Source organism: Pinus tabuliformis, chromosome J (genome assembly GCF_031772625.1).
Source record: "Pinus tabuliformis cultivar Carrire ecotype Pingquan chromosome J, CPIR1, whole genome shotgun sequence".
Taxonomy (NCBI): Eukaryota; Viridiplantae; Streptophyta; class Pinopsida; order Pinales; family Pinaceae; genus Pinus; species Pinus tabuliformis.
In genome coordinates this window covers 748,469,390-748,491,675 of record NC_142295.1, presented here as the reverse complement: position 1 = coordinate 748,491,675, position 22,286 = coordinate 748,469,390, and positions in this window count along the sequence as shown.

Sequence of the window (22,286 nt, the reverse complement as noted above, 5' to 3'; positions counted from 1 at the left end):
ACAACATTGTACTGAGTCGGTGTTGATTCTGTTCTTCACAGATGTCTGACACTTGAAGATGATGAACGAGTCTTAAATGACTTCCACTCCGAGACATGTGGTGGTCACATGTCAAGCTATGCCACTGCTATGAAGATCCTTCGCGCCAGTTATTTCTGGCCTTCTATCTTCAAATATTGCAATTTAGTAGTTCAAAAGTGAAATAAATGTCAGATATATAACCGTAAACAATGTGCCCCGCTAGCACCCTTGCACCCAATTGTTACTGTTGGCCCATTCGCTAAATGGGGAATCGATTTCATGACCTGTAACCCTCTCTTGGCCGGGGCGCATGGATATATCATCATCGTCATCGACTATTTTACTAAATGGGTCGAGGCGATGCCCACATATAGTGTTGATGGTACAATTGCTGCTCAATGCCTCTTTAACAATGTCATAGCCCGTTTGGGCGTCCCTCAAGCCATTGTTACTAATCACGGATCCCATTTTCGTCAATACATGATGGTAGAGCTTACTTCTTCGTTGGATCTTTGCCATGACAACTCAACTCCTTACTACCCACAGGCCAATGGCCAAGTTGAAGTGATTAATGAAGTCTTAGTTACTATGCTTCAATGTACCATTGGGAAGCATAGAAAAGACTAGAATCTAATGTTGTTTTCGTCTCTTTGGGCTTACCGAACCTCGGCTAAGACAACCACTGGTTTTACTCCATTCCAGTTGGTATATGGTTTATAGGCGACACTCCCTATCGAGTGTGAAATTCCTTCGTTAAAACTAGCCATTGAAATACTCCCTGATACCTCACCTGAAGGGGAACGTTTACTTTATCTCGAGAAGCTTGATGAAACTCATTGTATTGTTGTGATGGTTATAGAAGCACAGAAAAACGAGTTAAAGCTCATTATGATCAAACTGTTTCTCCACAATTTTTCACTGAATGCGACTTGGTCTTGTTGTATGACCAAGCCAATGATAAGTTGGGACCTGAGAAGTTCAAACCTATGTGGCATGGGCCATACATTGTTAAACGTGTTTTGTAAAAAGGCACCTATGAGTTGGTTGAATACACAGGTAATATGTTAGCACAACTTCGCAACGAGCTTTATCTGAAAAAGTATTATGCGTGAGTTCCATGTAATTACTTTTGTACATTAGTGTGTGAATTCATTAGTGTGCATTTTGATTTTTTGGTGTGATTATTTGCTTTGCAGACATGTTTCCTCTGCTTACCTTGTGTTCCACTCGATTCACAGATGTCGTCAAACCGTTATGTTGGTTTTGTTGATGGTGCTTGTCATAGCACATAGAGATTATCTTCGCAGCTTGGGCACTCTTTGCCCCTAATTGCAAGTTGATCAATTTACAAGGTATTTGCCTCAGACGAACAACTAATAATATTTCCGAGTAGAGTGAATTTATTGAACTATTATCAGAAGCAGTCACTCCCGGAATCAAACTTTTGGTTGTTAAGTTAGATTCAAAAATTGTTGTGCTACAGTTAAATGGTCATTATTCAGTAAGAAATCCACAAATTTTGTGCATGTATCTACATGTTCGATTACTGGAAAGAAAATTTGATTATATTACATATCAACACCTTCCACGAAATTTGTATACATTAACAGATGCATTAGAAAATTATGTTTTAGATAGACATTTGCGTTACTTGTTAAAAAACCGAACACATCATCATGATATATGAACACATAAGTAGACAATAGAAACATGCATATATATATATATATTGAGTCTGTCAAAGTTTGTTATATCAAAATCTCAAAAAAATAGTGTTCTGAAACACATGGCTTTCTAAACCTACAACAATGCAGATAAGATGACTAGGAATACGCTATTCGCCCATGTGATGGTCATGATAACATGAGACCGCTTTGATCACTCGGACTAACAATCGACGAAGTCTTGCAGACAGTTCTACTGTATGCCTATGGTACCGCAGTGACACGTCATCTATAGTAGCATACTTTGGAATTTCCCAAGTAATCACTTCCAGGTTTTGCTCCATCTCTACTATCAGATCTTCTCCTTCCTCATACGAAGCATCTTCCTCTATCTGAAGTGCTACACGTCGAGCTATCAGAGACATTTCGGGAGGTATTTCCCGTCCCACATCTGTAAAATTATCATAAGTAAACTCTCAAATACACTTAAAAAAAATAAAATTGTAAAACTTGAAAAATTCCAAAAAACAAGTTTATACCTGCATCGGTCCATTATGCACCAGGTGGTAGAGGAAGATATGGGTCTCCTGTAAAGTATGTGTCTGCATAGGCATAGTCATCCAATACAATCAGTTGTTGGCATAGCCAACCAAAGAATGGTAGAGGGAAATGCATATGTTGACGTCCTCCCCATCGAGGCATGATCTCACTCCATCTGAGCAACCTCAGATCTTGTGGAGATGGATCATCCACCTCTACCCATTGGTATCGAAATAGGGGCACATGCTCCAAAAATAATGTGACCAAGATTGATCCAAATCCAAACTACTTCAAGCGTCCTATTTTTCATTTAGTCAGTTGTCTCTTTATGTTGACCAACAGTCCTTCGCACTAGTTAAACATTGTTGGAGCAAGACAATCCACTGCGTATTGGAACTATGATTTCATTGCCTCATGAAATTCCTGTGCCCCAGCTATACGAGCCATGGTATGTAGAATAGTCCTCAAGAGAAGGTTGTCAATGGTTGTTATCTTTACCTTTCTGCTCACGGTTATTTCTGCTCCTAGGCAATGCCTTTTGATCAGGGTATTAGTGCTTTCCCCTCTAATAGGAGCTCCAAAGAGTTAGACCCTGTCCCCTCTTTTGGAAAATCCAGTGATGAAGTAGATGTCATCTACCTCTAGTTCCAATTCTTGATCTCCAAAGATGAAGATCTCATGACTGGCATCCCATAATCCAATGAGATATTCTAACAACGCATTCTGAGCTCTGAGTCTTGGGGTATGAAAGAACTTAAGTAATCCGCAGTCCCTCAAAACATTGACACATTCATCGCTTTGGGCAGCTTGGTGGTCTTTTGACTCATGGCCTCTATTTTTCCATTCAATGGCTATAACTATAGAAATCTCCTGCAAATAATCCATAAACAATGTTTAGAAGCCTTTCAATGGATCCAAATCTTGAAAAAACTGATTCAAAAAGAGGATTCTTCTATTTATTTTTTCTCTCTACACCCAGCGTGTTTGTTCAAATTATTTTTGTATTGGTGGTGCGAGGGCCTTTTGGGCTAAGGGGTGATCAACGTGGATCCGATGATCAGACTCCTGCTAATCGCCCCCGATAATAAAAATGGAAATCCTCTTCCTACATAGCCAAAACTCTTATGAAATGGCATAAAAATGGTATGAAAAGCAAGATAAAAGGAAGAGATATTACTTGTAGCTGACGGTTCATGAAATGGTGCCCCAGATCTCCCACACCACTTGCTTGAAGAATCAAGGAAAATAGGCTAAAATGCACTCTCCAAATTCTCCAAGTGAAATGTCAATTTTTTTTTACTTTTTGTCTATTTATAAGTTTTCAAATACATTTTTACCAATATTTTATTATTTTTCTTGATATCGGTGATGTGCGGTTGTCTTTATGCAGTTTACAAGATCTTTTGATGGTGACAGTGATCATTTTTGACTGATTCAACGAGTTTTATTTTATCTCTTTTTCGGACTCGTTAAAAATAAACGAAAAAGGAACCCCCCCAGAGTCATCTTTAAGCTCTTTTACGACTCTCAAAAGATGAAAAGATTGCTGAGTACTTGTCTTTTCTAACTCGTTAAATTAAATGAATTGACATCTTCTCAGTATACGTTTACCCCTTTTTCAGTCTGAGATTGAATATTTAGGAAAAAGGAACACCTTGGTCGACATGGTCAAGAGGTTCTCTCGAATATTGTTTTCTACCTTTTTGGATTCGAGAGATAAATTATGAAAAGGTACCTGATGGAGTTTTCTTTTTTGTCTCTTTTTCAAACTCTCTAAATATGAAAAATCTACCAAGTTACTCTTCCGTCGGACTTGTAAAAATTAAATGAAGAAAGGCTTGTCACCATGACGAGACCAAGTTTCTCCTTCCTAGGACTCATAAAACTTACTAGGATGGATTCATTCGAAGAATGAACTTATACAAAAGTATATGTTATCCCCTTCAAGCTTGTGATTAATTGGGGTACTCTCTACAAATAGTGACGAACAATGAAAGTGAAACATCTCTTGTATAGGCAGCATGTCGCTCTTGAACATGACACTCATCTATTTCTCGTGTCAGGTTTGGGATATCCTCACTCAGTCACTTGTCCTTCTGGGTATGTGTGATCCATTTTTCCTCTCATTTGAATATTCCACTTCGACATCATGACCCTTGGTCCTATATTGAGTCAAATGCTGCCACACTCTGGAGTTGTGTGGTCAATATGTTCAAGAGAAGTCCTATTTACAATTTATTACCTATGCATTGTCTGACCTTTCGCCACAGTCCTAGGTCATTCTCATTTATTCCACTTTATTTCCGTGTCGATGATGAGGGAATCACTATGGCCCTCCTTCAGCATGTCACTTCCTATCGAATTCAGCTCATTATCTAGGAAGATGACTTAGTAACTCCCTTCCAGTACCTTAGAGATTGCATGCCTTAATGGCAAGTTCTTTACATTTGACGATAAGTTTTCATCATTGGCCTTCGATCAGATGATTCCATGAGTGTTCGACTTCAGCTTCACTTTCACATTCACAGATTGTACTATTGTACCTTGAGTCATTGTCATTATTGGTGGTTTCTCTCGTGCCTGTTAACGGTTCTCATCATTAGCCAGTAAGTAGGTGGTTTTCTAGCATGTTCGACTTCAACACATTCATTCACATGTTAGAAGTCATACTCTGATCGAGTTGAGATGGAGGGCAAGACCCTGAGTTTTGTCTAATATAACTCAAGTTGCACGGAGTTATGTTTTATTCATGATTGTATACATGTTTCCTCGATATGAATGGTTGTGACCATACCATGAGACCTTATACTATGATGATACTGATCCTTCTATATCAGGGGGTTGTGTCCATACCATGGATCTTAGATTTCCAGATGATCATTTTCATTCGGATGGCTGCACGCATACTATGGATATTTTCACATGGTCCTTTCTGTTCGGATGGCTGCGTTCATACCGTGGATTCATGTTTTCATATAAATGACATAGATATTAGATATGTATATGTATATGCATCCTTGATTTGTAGGTATCTTGATGGTGTATGTTCTCGTCCTTGTAAAAGCTCGTAAAGCATTTTAGCCATCACTCCCAGTTCTGCCTTCATACTTTAGGGGGCATCTGTTACATAATATTTTGTGACACCTCCTATACTTCCTTATGTCATACCTCGAAGTGCCCAAAACTTGACAACTGTGTAGTGTACCCATCCTAATATGCAGTCCGGATCCTCCCAGAAGAATTAATGAAAAGATGCCTTGAGCCTTCCCTAAGAAAATGGGTTCAAAATCCTAATTTATGGGTCATCGTGACTGTGATACTGCCTAATTTTGTTGATGGAATGTTGCACCATATTAACCTCGCACTGCCAACACATTTTTTACCTGGATACTCATGTTGATCCCTAAAAGACAAGTTTTCCGAAAGAGGACAAGAAGCTTCGTGACCTAGAGGCTTCCAGAACGATGATATGGACATGGTTCATTTTGGATGTGGTCGAGTTCTCCAAATATTACCCTTTGATCTTATCCCTATGAGCTTCCTCCTTGAGATGAGGACCTTCCCCTATCTTTGGTGAGATCCTAACTCCCTCTCCCTACCTATATATTCATCCTCCTCCATTCCCAAATGGTTGGTCTCTGATTATTTGCACCCTTATGCTGAGATAATGCCTACATGCTATTCACTTTGGCTTCGAGAGCTTGAGCTTGGACTTAGACATTCACTCGAGGAGGGATACTAACATCAAGGCCTAGGTTGTATGCTTCCTCTTTTGTTTATTAATATATACAATTGTTGGTTCACTTTCCATAAATGCTTGTGTTAATACTTCATTTATCTTAATGCTCCTTGATATGTTAAGTGGATTACATTCAATTATGTTTGTTGCACTTTTATGCTTTGTTATGTCTTTGGCCTCTTATGTAGGTATTCAAACGCTGTGAGAAGTAAGGATTGAGCCTGAGGAGCAAGCGATCAAGATCTTAAACAAAGGAGTACATTATAACATCAGAACGAGGTAGGTATCCTTCCTCTTAACTCATTTCGCTTGTAATTTATGAAAGTGTCTTGTAGATTGTCTTGTTTGTTGATAGACACACTCATTGGGATAGAGGGATCATCTTTGTCCACAAAGAAGATTTACCTAGAGAAAAGGTCTTGGGACCACTTCCAAAACACTATTCTTTATAATGGATTCATATTCTTCCACCATTGCATTAACCCAAACAAGCTTCTCAACTGCTTCCTCAGTAGAGGATGGATTTGTCTCTACTACCTCAGTCATTAGATCCATGTAGCTAATGTACCTCTCAGGTGACCTCCTTCACCTATGCAAATTTGAAGGAGCTCCCACGTTCTTTCTCATATCCTACACAATTCTATTAGCTTCCCTGGTTCTTTTTCTCCCTTCTCTGGATGGTTCTACTTGAGTGGATGTCTCCACTCTCTGATCCTTAATTTGTGGCTACTCCACAATTTCCTGAGGCTCCTCCTTTAGAGCTAAAAGCTCCTCTTATGGTGGGATCTGAAGCTCCCTCTCAAGAGAGAAGCACATCAATTTATCCTCATCAAACTTTACATCCTTCGCACAACTGTCATTCTGAGGGAAGGTAAGTGAACATGGTAGTTGTGTGGAGTTTTTGTGTAACCCACAAATACTCCCAACTCTATTTTCAGCTCAAGCTTCTTCCTAGAATATTTGGAGACATGGCAGTAAACAAAGGCTCCAAAATTCCTAAAGTGAGATACATACAAATTTCTCCCTAAGAAAGCCTCCTCTAGTGTAATCATGCCAAGAAGTTGATGAGGACTTTGGTTCTGCAAGTAGACTGTTGTGTTACATGCCTCTTCCCATAAATGCAGTGGCAAGCCTTGGTCTTGTAGCATAGCTCTCACAACTCCAACAATGGTTTGGTTCTTTCTCTCATCTACCCCAATCTACTGTGGGTTGTGGGGTGCTGTCATATCTCTTCGAGTGCCTTCTTTCGAACATAAATTCTTGAAGTCATTCGAAATACTTTCACCTCCATTGTCACTCCTGAAAGCCTTCACTTTATTGTCAATTTCTTTCTCAACTAGCGCCTTGAATTCTACAAACTTGGAGAACGTCTCATCCCTCTTCCACATGAAGAACATCCAACACTTCCTTGATAAATATTTAATACAATTGACAAAATATTTATGTCTAGAAGTGGAGGTTGCTAAGAATGGTCCACAGAGATTAGAGTGGACTCTTTCTAGGACTGCATTTGCTTTGTTTCCCTAATCATGGAATGTGGATTTTGAAAACTTCCCCAATATACAACCTTTGCAGACATCCTGCTGCTCAAGTGCTCCTTAAGGGATGCTAGTGGTTGTTTGCTGCATAATCTTTAAGGTGCCATGATGCAAATGGAAAAGTCTTATGTGCCAAATTTCATTGAAATTGCATCTTTGCACTTTCTCCGCCTTACTTCTTAATGCAACACAACCTTCCACATCCAACTTGTATAGGTTCTTCACCCGAACCTCGATCTGCTTCACCTATCTTGGGGCTATGTGTCTTAGGAATGCCCTCCCTTTGCTAAAGACCACATCATAACCATGGTATTCTAAAAATGCTCAAGAGATGAGATTATTCTTTAGGCCTGGAACAAACATGACATCTTTGAGGTGAAGAGGGGATCTTGACTCCCTCTGAAAGGTGACTGTACCAATCCCGGTCGCATTGTACCTTATTTCGTCCCCCAACTCAACGTGCATCTAGAGATATTTCTCCTCTAGGTCACTAAAAAACTCTCTACACCCTGTCATGTGGAATGATGCACCTGAGTCCAAGTACCACACACTCCCCATCATTGTGTTGGTCATGCATGCGACAAGGGTGAAGTCAAGATCGAACTGTGAAGCAAAAGCTTCACCTAATTCTCCTCCTGAGGTATTCTTGCTCGAATTTTTGTGTGGACACTTCAAGGCATAGCGCCTGAATTCATGCCAATTGAAGAATTTTATTTTGGACAAGTCTTTCTTCTTTCCCCCTTAGTTGGATTCTTGTTTTGTTTGATATTTCTTCCCTTTTCCCTTCTTTCCCTTTCCAACAAATGAAATTTTTACTTCATCCTCACCCTTGGATGAGGTTCCATCTCTGGTATTGTGCCTAATCTCCTCTTGTAGCAAATTTGACCATAAGCATTCCTAATTCGGTAATTTCTCCCTCCCATTCACCGAATCTTGGTAACTATGCTAACTTTTGGGAAGGCCTAGAAGAGTTAGGCTCACCAAGTCATCTTCTGCAACATTAACACCAACCCCTACAATATTATCACGAACTTGTGTAAATATGCTTAGATACTACAGAATAATGTCATTCTTTTGCATCTTGATATTTCAAAGTTTATCCTTGAGCGCCAGTTTCCTGTTGTTGCTGCTATTTTTGAATAGCTCTGTCAGTGCCTTCCACATTGCGAAAGTAGTTTCTTTCCATGGATATTTGAGACAATGTGGTCTCATACTCCCTCCAAGATTATTATCCTCACTTTGGCTACATATTTCTTCCATTGGGCTAGTTATGTTCATCAGATGCATGTGGTTTTGCAATGTCTATATTGACATATTCTAACAATCCATTGTCATCCAACACCACCTCCATGCGATCCTTCCATGCAATGAAATTAGAGCTTCCTTCCAAGGCATACTCTAGTTTGAGCCTGTTGAAGGTCATTTGCCCAACACTGAAGAGATCCTATTACACTGAACTGTAAATTTGATCCTCCTGGGAAACAACTTCGAAATTCTTGCTCTAATGTGAATCCTTCTCTAACACCATGTAGAAATTATGGTGTAGAATTGCAAATGTTCATGAAATTTTAATCTAAATCATAAGACACAATCCTACTCTATTGCTATGTGAAATTCAATTCATAATTTCGAACATCAATCATAGACATGCAATAAGAAACAACACATGCAAAATATTTTTCTAGGGGAAAGAAATCTGCTAAAAACCCCTTATGCCTACTTGCATTAATCTGATGAATGGAGATGTATTACAATTGCTTGCTAAATCTGAGCTCAACTTGCAAGTGAATAACCTATATCTTTGCTCACTGAGAATATCTAACCCAAAATTAGTCAATTTCTGCCTCTGCTTGAGCACGTATTTCCTTACACAATTCTCGATGAAATTAGGCCCCTATTATTTAGGAATTTTCTGCAAAATGTTTGCGCAATTCCCAAGGTTGATCATCTGACTGCATCTAACATTTGTACACTTAAGACTAGCCTACAACTGATGTTACACTGCCTTGGAATCGTCACCACAACTGGGGAAATCGAATTCTCTACATGCACTAGCTATTTTGGGATGATCGATCAGTTAACTGGATGATCACTGAGTTAGAATGTTGTCCTACTGCACAACTGACCTTCCACTAGTTCCTCGAAGAGTTTGAACTAGTTTAACCGAAAACAACTTGAAATAACTGACCTTGATTGCTACAAATTAGCAATCACACATGCTTAACTAAACTCAAACTCCTCTAACTCGAATTTAGTGAGCTAACTGGGTGACAAGAGCCATGTCAGACAATTTAACTACATCCAAGTTGTCTTCTGATGTGGAAATTCAAATTTTCTCCATTTGACAAAGGAAAAATAAAATTGAAACTTTCTTGCTACATCTTTCAATACTCCCTCTCAGTAAGAAATGGATTATCAACCACCCCTATCCTGCACTTGTGGAACTCAAACTTCCCTCTTGACAAAGCCTTTGTCAAAATGTTAGCATCTTGTTCCTCTGTCGTAGCAACATTATCCACCTCTACACATAGTCCCGTAAATGGTGATACCAGATATCTATATGCTTGGATTGATCATGAGATCACATATTATCGGAGAGCTTGATGCAACTTTGATCATCATAATAGATCACAGTTGGATCCATCACCTAACCAAACAATCCCACAAGTATCTTTCTCATCCAGATCGCCTCACATGTTGCTTGACTTGCTGCCATGTATTCAACTTCTACAAAGTTGAGTGCCACAAATCTTTGCTTCCTGCTATACCAGGAAACTGTTGCAGACCCAACCCTAAAAATTTCACTTGATGTAATCTTTCAGTCGGATGCACTCCCTACCCAATCTGCATCTGTGAAGCCACACAACTTCACTCCCTCTGTCTGCCTATACCATAATCCAAACTGGGTAGTGCCTTTGATGTACCGTAAAACATGCTTAACTTCCTTCTAATATAATTTGGTTGGCCTATTCATAGCTTACCTTAGTTGGTTGAATGCATAGCACATATCTATTTTTGTGTTCAAGATATATTAGTGAACCCACTAAGCTACTGATAAATGGTAGCATCCACTTCCTCACCTAAAGTGGCATCCTTCTTCCTCCAGTTGGTTGCTAGAGGTGTCTTGATGGGTTTACAAATCTCCATGTACAATCTCTGGAATATCTCATTTACATACTTGAATTGAGACATAAAAAATTCCCCATCACCTTTCCATGCTTCCAACCCGAGGAAGTAGTGCATGAGACCCATGTCCTTCATTTCAAATTCCTTTGCAAGGTCCTCCTTGCAAGATCTGATCAATTTCTCATCACCAGTGAAAATAAAATCATCAACATATAATAAAATAATAAGAAATTTACCTCCTGCCAAGATATGATAGAACTTTGTTTCCACTTCACTTTTCGTGAAGCCCAAACTAGTGAGATAGTTGTCGATCCTGGTGTACCAAGCACGGGGTGCTTGTTTGAGACCATACAACGTTCACTTGAGTCTGTACACATGAGACTCTCGATCAAATGTCTCAAAACCTTCTGGTTGCTCAATGTACTCCTCCTCCTCAATAACCCCATTGATAAATGTTGTTTTTACATCCATCTGGTGGATCTTCCACCCCATTTGTGCAACCAATGTAGAATTGATCTAATGGATGAATACCTTTCTACGGGAGCAAACATTTCCTCATAGTCAATTCCCTTAACTTGAGAGAACCTTTTGGCCACAAATCTGGACTTATAATTCTGTATGCTTTCGTCTGCTGCATGCTTAACCTTGAAGATACATCTTGAACCAACAACTGGTTTATCTACTAGTCTTGGGACCACTTCCCAAACACTGTTCTTTAAATTGGATTCATATTACTCCACCATTGCATTAACCTAAACAGGATTCCCAACTGCTTCCTTAAAAGAGGATGGCTCAGTCTCTACAATTTCAGTCATTACAGCCATGGAGTCAGTGTACCTCACATGTGACCTCCTTTTTCTGCACAAATTTGAAGGAGCTCCGACATTCTCCCTCACATCCTACACAAGTCTATCAACTTCCTTGTTTCTTTTTCTCCCTTCTATATATGGTTTTTCTTGAGTGGATGTCTCCACTCTATTCTCCTCTATTTGTGGTTGCTCCACAATTTCTTGAGGCTCTCCCTTTGGAGCTAAAATCTCCTCTTAAGGTAGGATCTGAAGCTCCCTCTCAAGGGAGCACCACATTGATTTCTCCTCATCAAACTTTACATCCCTTTGCACAAATTTTATTTTTAGGGAAAGTAAGTACACATAATAGTTGTGTGGAGTTTTCGTGTAACTCACAAATACTACCATCTATGTTGTCAGCTCAAGCTTCTTCCTATAATATTTGGAGACATCGTAGTAAACAGAGGCTCCAAAAATCTTGAAGTGAGACACATCCAGATTTCTCCCTAAGAAAGCCTCCTATGGTGTAATCATACCAAGAATCCAATGGGGACTCTGGTTCTGCAATTATACTGCTATGTTACATGCCTCTTCCCATAAATGCAGTGGTAGGCCTTGGTCAAGTAGCATAGCTCTCGCAGCTCCAACAATGGTCTAGTTCTTTCTCTCATCTACTCCATTTTTATATGGGTTGTGGGGTGTTGTCAGCTCTCTTTGAATGCCCTATTTCACACATAAATCCTTGAAGTCATTCGAAACACTCTCACCTACATTTTCTCTCTTGAGAGCCTTCACCTTCTTGCTGGTTTCTTTCTCAACCAGTGCCTTAAAGTCTACAAACTTGGAGAATGTCTCATCCTTCTTCCTTATGAAGAAGATCCAACACTTCCTTAAGAAGTCTTCAATAAAAATGACAAAGTATTTGTGTCTGATAGTGGAGGCTGTCGAGAAAGGTCCACAGACATCAGAGTGGACTCTTTCTAGAATTGCATGTGCTTTGTTGTCCCAATCATGGAATGTGGATTTTGCATACTTCCCCCAGGTACAACCTTTGTAGACATCTTGTTGCTCAAGTGATGCTTTAGGGAGGTTGGTGGTTATTTGTTGCATAATCTTCAAGGTGCGATGATGAAAATGGCCAAGTCTTCTGTGCAAAGTTCACTGACATCACGACTTTGCACTTTCTCTTCCTTACTGATTCATGCAACACAATCTTCCACATTGAACTTGTATAGGTTCCAAAACTATGACAAAGATGAGATTCTTCTTTAGGCCTAGAAAAAACATGACATTGTTGATGTGAAGAGGGGATCCCGACTTCCTCTGAAAGGTGACTACACCAATCCTGGTTGCGTTGTACCTTATGTCACCCCCTGTTCAATTTGCATCTAGAAATCTTTCTCCTCTAGGTCACTGAAAAACTGTCTACACCATGTCATGTGGAATGATGCACCTAAGTCTAAGTACCACACATTCCCCATCACCGTGTTGGTCATGCATGGATAAGGGTGAAGTCAAGATCAAACTGTGAAGCCAAAGCTTCACCTGTTGTTCCTCCTGAGGTCTTCTTGCTTGACTTTTTGTGTGGACACTTCGTGGAATAGTGCCTGAATTGATGAAAATTGAATTATTTTCTTTTGGAAAAGTATTTCTTCTTGCCCCCTTGGGTGGGTTATGGTTTGGTTTGAGATTTCTTCCCTTTTCCCTTCTTTCCCTTTCCAACCAATGCAAAGTTTTGTTCATCCTTTCCCTTGGATGAGGTTACATCTCTGGTATTCTGCCTGGTCTCCTCTTGTACAAAATTGGACCATAAGTGTTCCCAATTCGGTAATTTCTCCCTCCCATTTACTGAGTCTTGGTAACTATGCCAACTTTTGGGAAGGCCTAGAAGAGGTAGGTTCACATCATCTTCTACAACATTAACACCAACCCCTCCAAGATCATCACAAACTTGTGTAAATATGCTTAGATACTACGGAATAGTGTCATTCTTTTGGATCTTGATATTTCGAAGTTTATCCTTGAGCACCATTTTCCTATGGTTGCTACTATTTTTGAACAACTCTGTTAGTGTCTTCCACATTGCGAAAGGAGTTTCTTTCCCATGGATATTTGAGAAAATGTGGTCTCGTACTCCCTCCAAGATTATTCTCCTCACCTTGGCTACACCTTTATTTCATTGGGCTAGGTTCTGTGCATTGGATGCATGTGGTTTTGCAATGTCTATCTTGACATATTCTAGTAATCCATTGTCATCCAACATGCCCCCATGCAATCCTTCCATGCAATGAAATTAGATCTACATTCCAAGGCATACTGATATGAAATTATGCAGGTACACAAAAAATACAGATATACACATAAACATAGAGATGCCACATAAATAAAACTTCATTTCATTAATATCAAAGAACTAAAATAGAGTACATACAGAAATGGAAATAAACTAGCTTAGGCAATGGTATCTTATCTCTGAGAAGAGATGTGGTGGTTACATGCCTCTGAACTGTGTTACAATAATTCTTAAGGGCCTTTTTATTATTGAACAATAAGGGAAAACCATAAACAACCAAAACTTGAACAACAAGAGTTTGTGGGCCCCATTGGGGTTAGTTGGGTAGCCAACTTCCCAGGGTTGTATCTTGGTCATATTATCTCTGTTTTGCGCATACGATACCTCGTTGGAAAGATGTATCCAAGTACTACAGGATTTTTTGTAAGCACATAGTCATAGGCTATGGATCACGACTATGGGTCTGATGAGGACCTAAAAAACATGTTGTTTAGGGGGTTAAAACTTCTCTGAAAGTTCAGGACCCAAAAAAACTGCTAAAAATAGTAAATGCTACTATAAAAAAGGAAATGGATGAAACTGAATGGAGATATAGGTGGATTAGGTAGGTGACAACCAATATCCACTTGGATCAGTCCTCCCTTCTTAGGAAGCAATGGTCCCCATTACGTGTAGAGCCTCCATGAGGTGAGGAAATTTCTGTTGAACTTGCTCCCTAGTGAACCACTTGTTGCGGTGATGGAGTTTGGCCCGCTTTGAAAACTCAATATAGCTGGATCCTATGTTGGAAAGTGTTCTTATTCTACGTGTCCATGATATGATCAGTTGTGGTCTCTTACATGCAAAAATGGGTTTAACTCTGTTGGTGTGAGTTATCTTGCAATGTCAGATATGTCTAGCACACGTCCAACAATGGTGGAAAGTATGGCCGAAGTCGGTCAAAATTGAATACTGGGTGCAGGGAAAGGAATGGTGGAATTATTAGCTTGAAGGAATCATCCCCTACATCCTTGGCGATGGTATATGTCCCATGTCGGAGCGAGCGAAGCTTGCAGTGGGGCCCAACGAGATGTTCCTTCTATAGATGTAGCCAAACTTTGTCGCCCACATGGAACTTGTGTGGCACCTGATGTTGATCATGTTGCTACTTGTACTTAGCATTGGATCTATCCAATATGTCATGGAACTACTGGCGGATGTGCTGAATTTGCTCAATGAATTTGTTATCCATGTCAGCTTTGGACTGGACATGAGCCAAATCTCCTTGAGTAGTTGCAAATGGTATGGCCACATCAATGGGACATCGTGGTTAGAATCCCAATCCCACCTGAGTTATGGAGAGCTCTGTTGTAGTGGTACTGCATATAGGGGAGGCTTTCATCCCATGTGTGTGTATGCTTTGAGTTGTACATGCATAGACTGTGTACAATCATCTTGTTGACGACCTCTATTTTTCCATCAATTTGGGGGTGGAAAGTCATGGACTTAGTGATCTTGGTATCCAACATCGACCAGAGACTTGACCAAAATATAATTAGGAACATGTTGTCCCAATATGAGATAATGGATTATGGGATCCCAAAGTGTACCCACACTCGCTCAAAGAAGAGCTCAACAGTGGCTTCTGTAATGATACTCTTCTTGTAGGCCGACATAATGGCCATCTTAGAGAATCTTTCGACAACCATGAAAACATGGTCATTTCCATGCTTAGTAGAAGGAAGGCCCAACATGTAATCCATGGATATAGATTCCCAAGGTCTACTAGGAGTAGGTAGAGGGGTATATTTGCCTTACTTCTTGATGGTCAATTTGGAAATGATGCAAGCAGTACAGGACCTGATGTACTTCCCAACATCTTGTCGAAGGTTCAGCCAATAAAATACTTCTACAACACTACCATTGTTTCTCTAACCTGAAATGTCCAACGACCCAACTGTAGTGTGCCTCCCAAATAATCTTGGCACGCTCGCTTGAAGGAACATAAAGGTGTCCCAGGTGGCATAAAAATGCATCATGGAGGTGAAAATTTGGAACTTGCTTGCCTTCTAGGAGCGTATGGTATGTGTTGCTGAATTATGGATCGCTCTTGTAAAGATGTGGCCACCCCATAATATCGTGCCTATAAGAGTCTAGCACAGTGGCCAGCGCCATGACCAATGGTCGGATGAGGCTATATGCAACATTGTTGGTGCTGCCCTTCTTGTACTTAATGTTAAAATGGAACTGTTGTAGGTATGTGGAACATTTCTGATGGAAATCGTTTTGTAACTTCCCTTGTGTCTGTATGAACTGCAAGGGTTGGTGGTTTGTGTGGATGACTATTTCCTTCCCTAGAATGTAATGCTTCCATTGTCGGCAGGCCTGCATAATGGAATACATCTCTTTTTCATAGGTGGGTTACTTTCAGATTGTGTCTAAAAGTGTCTCACTCTGATATCCCACTGGATGCCCCTATTGAGTAAGAACTGCACCAATATCATCATCGAAGGAATATGTCTCAATCTCAAATGGTTGTTGCAAGTCTAGTAATGTGAGCACTGATGCAGAGCAGAGGCAATGCTTTAACTTGCCGAACACCTTTTGTTGGGATTCAAACAAAAATAACTTTGCTTTCACTCCTCCATTGGTGACTAGACTCAAAGGACAAGTGATATGAGAGAACCCCTACACAAACCTATGGCAGAATTTGGCAAGACCTAGAAAGTTGCAAAGCTCTGTTAGAGTGGTTGGGGCTGACCAATCTTGAATGACTTGTATCTTGGTTGGGTCCACATGCACACCCCGCTCATCAATGGTGTACCCCATTATTGAGCCGGGTCATACCAAAAGTGCATTTCTCTAAATTGGCACACAACTTGTGTTACCGCAAGGTTTGAAGGACTTGTCAAATATGGTGTAGGTGCTCTTCCCAACTATGGCTAAATATCGGAATGTCAGCCAAATACACCACCATGAATGACTTGGTGAAGGGTCACAAGATGTCGTACATCATCCTCGTGAATGTTGCAAAGGCATTTGTCAACCCAAAAGACATGACCAACCATTCAAAATGGCCCTCCTTGGATTTGAAGGCAATCTTCCACACATCATAGGGTTCAATAGATACTTGGTGATAATCGAACTTCAAGTCAATCTTACTGAAATATTTGGCCCCCTTGAGATGTTCCAGAATGTCAATGATCTAGGGGATTGGATACCTATTCCAGACAATGATCTTGTTCAACACTCGATAGTTAATACAAAGTCTCCAGGTCCCATCCTTCTTTTGTACCAACATGACTGGGCTCCCACAGGGTGATGAACTTGGCCTGATGTGCCCTTTCTACAACAACTCCTGGATCTGAAACTTCATTTCATCGTTGTCCATAACAGAGCGTCGATATATCAGTCCATTAGGTAGCGACGTGTCCGAGGTCAGATCGATGGAGTGCTTGACCTGACAATGTAGAGGTACTCCTATGGGTGAGGTGAAGATGTCCCTGTACTCCTCCACAACCTTGTCCATTTTCTGTTGTCATGTGGAGGAGCCTTATCTAGAGGCTGTGGCCATAATCTTCTTATTTCCCTGAGGAGAATCATAAGGAAAAAAAATTTCCCAGTCTGGGAAATGATCTTACTGCATTGCTTCGCAATGATCAAAGAAATGGAAGTAGGCGGTGCCACCTCTGGTATCTGGCACAACTTATTGTCCAAAGTAATAATAACAATGTGAGGCCTAGATTCATACACAACATGTCGCTTCCACAAGTATGGTTAGCCTAATAATACATCACAAAATTCAAGAGGAGAAACATCACATAGTACCTCATATGTGAAGAGCTTGATGTTGTAGGGAAGGCGACGTTGTTCGCTGACACAGAGATCTCGTCCTTGGTGAATCCACCCGATGGTGTACGAATTTGGGTGTGTTGTGGTTAGTAGGCCCAACTGCTTCACGACGTCTACTGAAATGAGGTTCTTTTCACTTCCGCTGTCGATAATGAATTGCTATGGAGAACCCTTCACCCACATCTGTGAGTGGAAGAGACGCTCCCCCTCCTCTAAATATTTGGGCTCATCCTTCTGGATCTTGGTGGTGGAGATGACAGAACTAGGGTCGACATTGATAATCTACTTCCCTTTGTCATTATCTTTGCCAGTTTTTGACTCAGAGTTGGAACATGCATTTGATTTTGAAGCCTTCAGCTCGACCACCTGTGACTGCTTGGCTCGACACTAACTTGTGTTGTGAGTGGGGCTCTTATGGAACTCACACCATTTCCATGTGTCCTTCTTTGTCTTCATGGTGTTTTTCTTTGCTTGCGGATTTAGGGGGTTGTCTTAGGTCACCCTGCCTTGGATTTGTCCTTTTTTCTACAGTTTGGGGGTGCCTTTCCCTTGCTTCAGATTTGCAGATCCAAAGTCTCACTTCTTCTATTTAAATTTCTGCTCGGTTTTGACAGTGTATCGATAAGCAACTCCAAGCGAGGAGATGTCCAAGAACTCCATATCGTCCTAGATGTACTTGCGTAGACAACCACAGTATTTGAGTACCGAATTTCGCTCAGTATTTGAAGGGTACGGAAAACATTTGTGAACTCCAACACATCTTGGTCCTTCCCTGCTGCAACGTGGTCCACTTTATGTATTTATCTTCATATTTCCTGACAGGGTAATATTGTTCGATGATGGCGTCTCAAAAAGAATTCCAAGTGGGTGCGGCTGAAAACAGTGAGGATTTCCTCTCTTCATTTTGTTCATAGTAGGTTTCCCACTAGTCCTTGACATGTGGGGTAGCTTTGAGGAGTGAAAAAGTAATATTTTTTTTTATTGGAAAAGTCATGAATTGAAAAATATCCTTCCAATTGTTAGGTCCCTATACTAATAGTGTAACCCCTTATTGTTATTAGTACAACCCCCTTATTATATTGTTGTGCCCATGTAGTCCCCATATTGTTATTATTGTGCCCCATAGAAGCCCACTATTGTTATTATTGTGCCCTTACATTATTATTATTATGTCAGATCTGATTATATTATGACCCCTTAGACTCCTATATATAGAAAGGAGGTCTTATCATTTGTATCAATTAAGAATTGTTCATTTGTGTAATGTAAACGAGGTTTCCCCCTTGAAGAGGCTTATTTCTAAGGTTTTCATCTATCTTTTCTATCTTTTTGTGAGCTGGTTTCATAACATTTGGTATCAGAGCTTTGGATTCTAGGGCTTTGCTGCTCCAAATAGGTCATCGTGGAATTTTCACTATAACTTTTTTTCCGCGACGTTTAAAAAGCTAAAAAAACCCATTTGACACTAAATCAATCTAAACCTCGGGTTCGAATTTTAGATTTTATATCGCTATATATTCGAAGATATGATCTGAGGAATTTAGGGTTTTTGCAACCTCTAGAATTTCATCTAAAACAGGCCATCGTGGAAGTTTCACTATAACTCTTTCGCTACTAATTTTTAGAAGCTAATAAAAAAATCCATTTGAGAAGAAATTAGTCTGAACCTCGCTCCGAATTTTGGATCCTGTCTTGCTATATTTTTGGAGATATAATCTGAGGAAGTTAGGGTTTTTCAGACCCACGAATTACATTCCAAACATGTCACCTTGGGAAAATCGTCATAATTTTCGCTCTGAGCATCAGATTGAATTTTCGGAAGAAGTTATAGAAAGAGGACGGACTGAAGTTTTTTGGGTATCGGTTTCCGAACCTAAGGTTGAAACAATGACCTGTGGCACGTCGTACAAGTTCGCTCTACTGAACCAGTCTATACTCAGGTCATCGTGGGAGATTTGGCATAACTCTTCATTGGAGAATCCAATCTCGATCAGACTTGCGGGGTTAGAAAGATTACTCAGAGGGCTATTACAGGTCGAAATTTAAGAACTTAACGATCCTAAATTACAAAGTTACAGTCGTTTAAAGGCCAAGCTCCTAAAATCAAGAAAAAGCGAGATGAGGAAGTTTGATGGAAAGGATACGGTAAATTGGATACTACAGATGGAGAAATATTTTGTTCTTCATTGTGTACCACTGTTACAAAAGGTATGTATTGCATCTAATTATTTAGAACTAGATCATTTTTTATGGTATAAAGGGCTTTGTTCTCGTAAACCACCTGTTACGTGGTCAATTTTCATGGAGGAAATGATAGCACATTATGAGGATACAAAGAGAAACACCTTCTTTAGCCAATTGATAAATCTCAAACAAAAGTGTTCAATGGCAGAGCACATTGAGGACTTTAAAAATTTAATACAAAGGGAAAATGATATTCCAGAGAAGCAGAGGATTGATGTCTCCATAGGGACTTTAAAGGATAACATTCAACATGAGGTTCTTCTTTGGGAACTTGATTCGTTGGAGAATGCATTCAGGTTGGAAAGAAAAGTGGAAAACAAAATTATGGAAACAAGGAAGTCTACCCCTTGCAACTATAAATATGGAAGTGTTGTTTCTCCTAACGTTCCACAACCTACAAGGGTGACACCACAACAATTGGAAGAAAAAAGAGCAAAAGGACTTTGTTACAATTGTGATAACAAATACATTAAAGGTCATAAGTGTGCTGAGAAGAAATTATTTTACATTGATTATGAAGAGGAGGAAGAAAAGGATCAAGAAACATAAAAAGAAGAGGATATACATGAGGAACAAACCCCAGAGAAAGAAGAAATGAATCCAACTATATCTTGTAAAGCATTGGAAAGAATTACCACTCCTCAAACTCTCAAGATAGAAGGACATATCAAGAAGAAAAAGGTTCAAGACGTGACATATCACATCGAGAAAGAAGAAATGAATTCGACCATATCTTGTAATGCATTGGCCAGAATTATGACTCCTCAAACTATCAAGATAGAAGGACATATCAAGAAGAAAAATGTTCAAGAAGTGAAAGATCACATCGAGCATCAAGAAATGAATCCGACCATATCTTGTAATGCATTGGAAGAAATTACCACTCCTCAAACTATCAAGATAGAAGGACATATCAAGAAGAAAAATTTAATAGTGTTGATTGATTCGGGCAGTACCCATAAATTTATTCATTTTAAGATAGCCAAGGAATTGAATTGCTTCCTATATCCAGCACTAGAGCGTCAAATGATGGTTGCAAGTGAAGGAACCATAAAGTGCTCTGGAAAGTGCCATAATATCAAGTTATCCATGGGAGAATATGTATTGAATAGACCAATGCTTTCCATTCGAATGGGTGGTGCTGATGTTTTATTAAGAGTCCAATGGCCACAACCTTTGGGTACAATAGCTTTTAATTTTCAAGAACTTTTCTTGAATTTTTTTTGGAAAGGATAGGAAGTTGAATTGAGGGGTATCAAAGGGAAACCTGGAAAGATCATCAACTCTAACAACATGACAAAGCCTCTAAATAAAGAACAACAGGGCGTAATTTCACAATTATGTTCACTAGAGGATCCCACATCGAAATCGTGTATTTCTACAGATCTCCAACATGTTTTGGACAATCATTCCAAGGTATTTAACACTTCCAAAGGCCTCCCACCTATTCGTGATCATGATCATGCTATTCATTTGATTCCAGGAAGTGTTCCTCCAAACATGAGGTCTTACAGATATCCATATGCCCAAAGGAGTGGGAACTCATTCAAAAGTTGCAGAAGGTCCCAGTTCAAACAATATTGTGAGAACTTGACAAGGAAGGAAAAATCATATTGGAACCTAAAGCAGTCACAGAACCAAGAAATTGAGAGCTACGAAATAGATCAATTTCAGAGTATCTCATGAAGTGGAAGAACTTACTCGTTGAAGATTCCACATGGGAGGACAAGAATTTATACAGAAGCATCAAGAACTACTCAAGCGTTGAGGACAACACTTTTTGAAAGAGAGGGGCATGTTAGGTCCCTATACTACTAGTGTAACCCCTTATTGTTATTTGTACAACCCCCTTATTATATTGTTGTGCCCATGTAGTCTCCATATTGTTATTATTGTGCCCCATAGAAGCCCACTATTGTTATTATTGTGCCCTTACATTATTATTATTATTTCGGCTCTAATTATATTATGACCCCTTAGACTCCTATATATAGAAAGGAGGCCTTGTCATTTGTATCATCTAAGAATTGTTCATTTTTGTAATGTAAAGGAGGTTGCCCCCTTGAAGAGGCTTATTTATAAGGTGTTCATCTATCTTTTCTATCTTTTTGTGAGTTGGTTTCATAACACCAACAGTTTAACCATCTATATACGACCTGTGCATATATCTGGCCTTCAAATATGGGAATGCTAATCTTAAATTGTACCTTAAAAGGGGTGGCGCCTCCAGAGTGGCTGCTAGATGAATATTTGTTGCCTGTGGGTAGCCACTAAAGGATCTGGGCAAAGTTATCCATCATCGTGTTCCTTTTTCGCTCGAGGGATTCCTTAAGAAATATTTTGAAAGGATCTCCTGCCCCCTCGTCTTTATTTTCTTCCACCATGGGAGTTCGTCGGGGTTTGTGAGGCTGGTCTTGCAAAGGTTCAACCAGTTCGAGCCCTAACTCCTTATACCCTGACCTCATTGGGGACATGCAAAGAAAAACAAAGAAAGAGCAGACC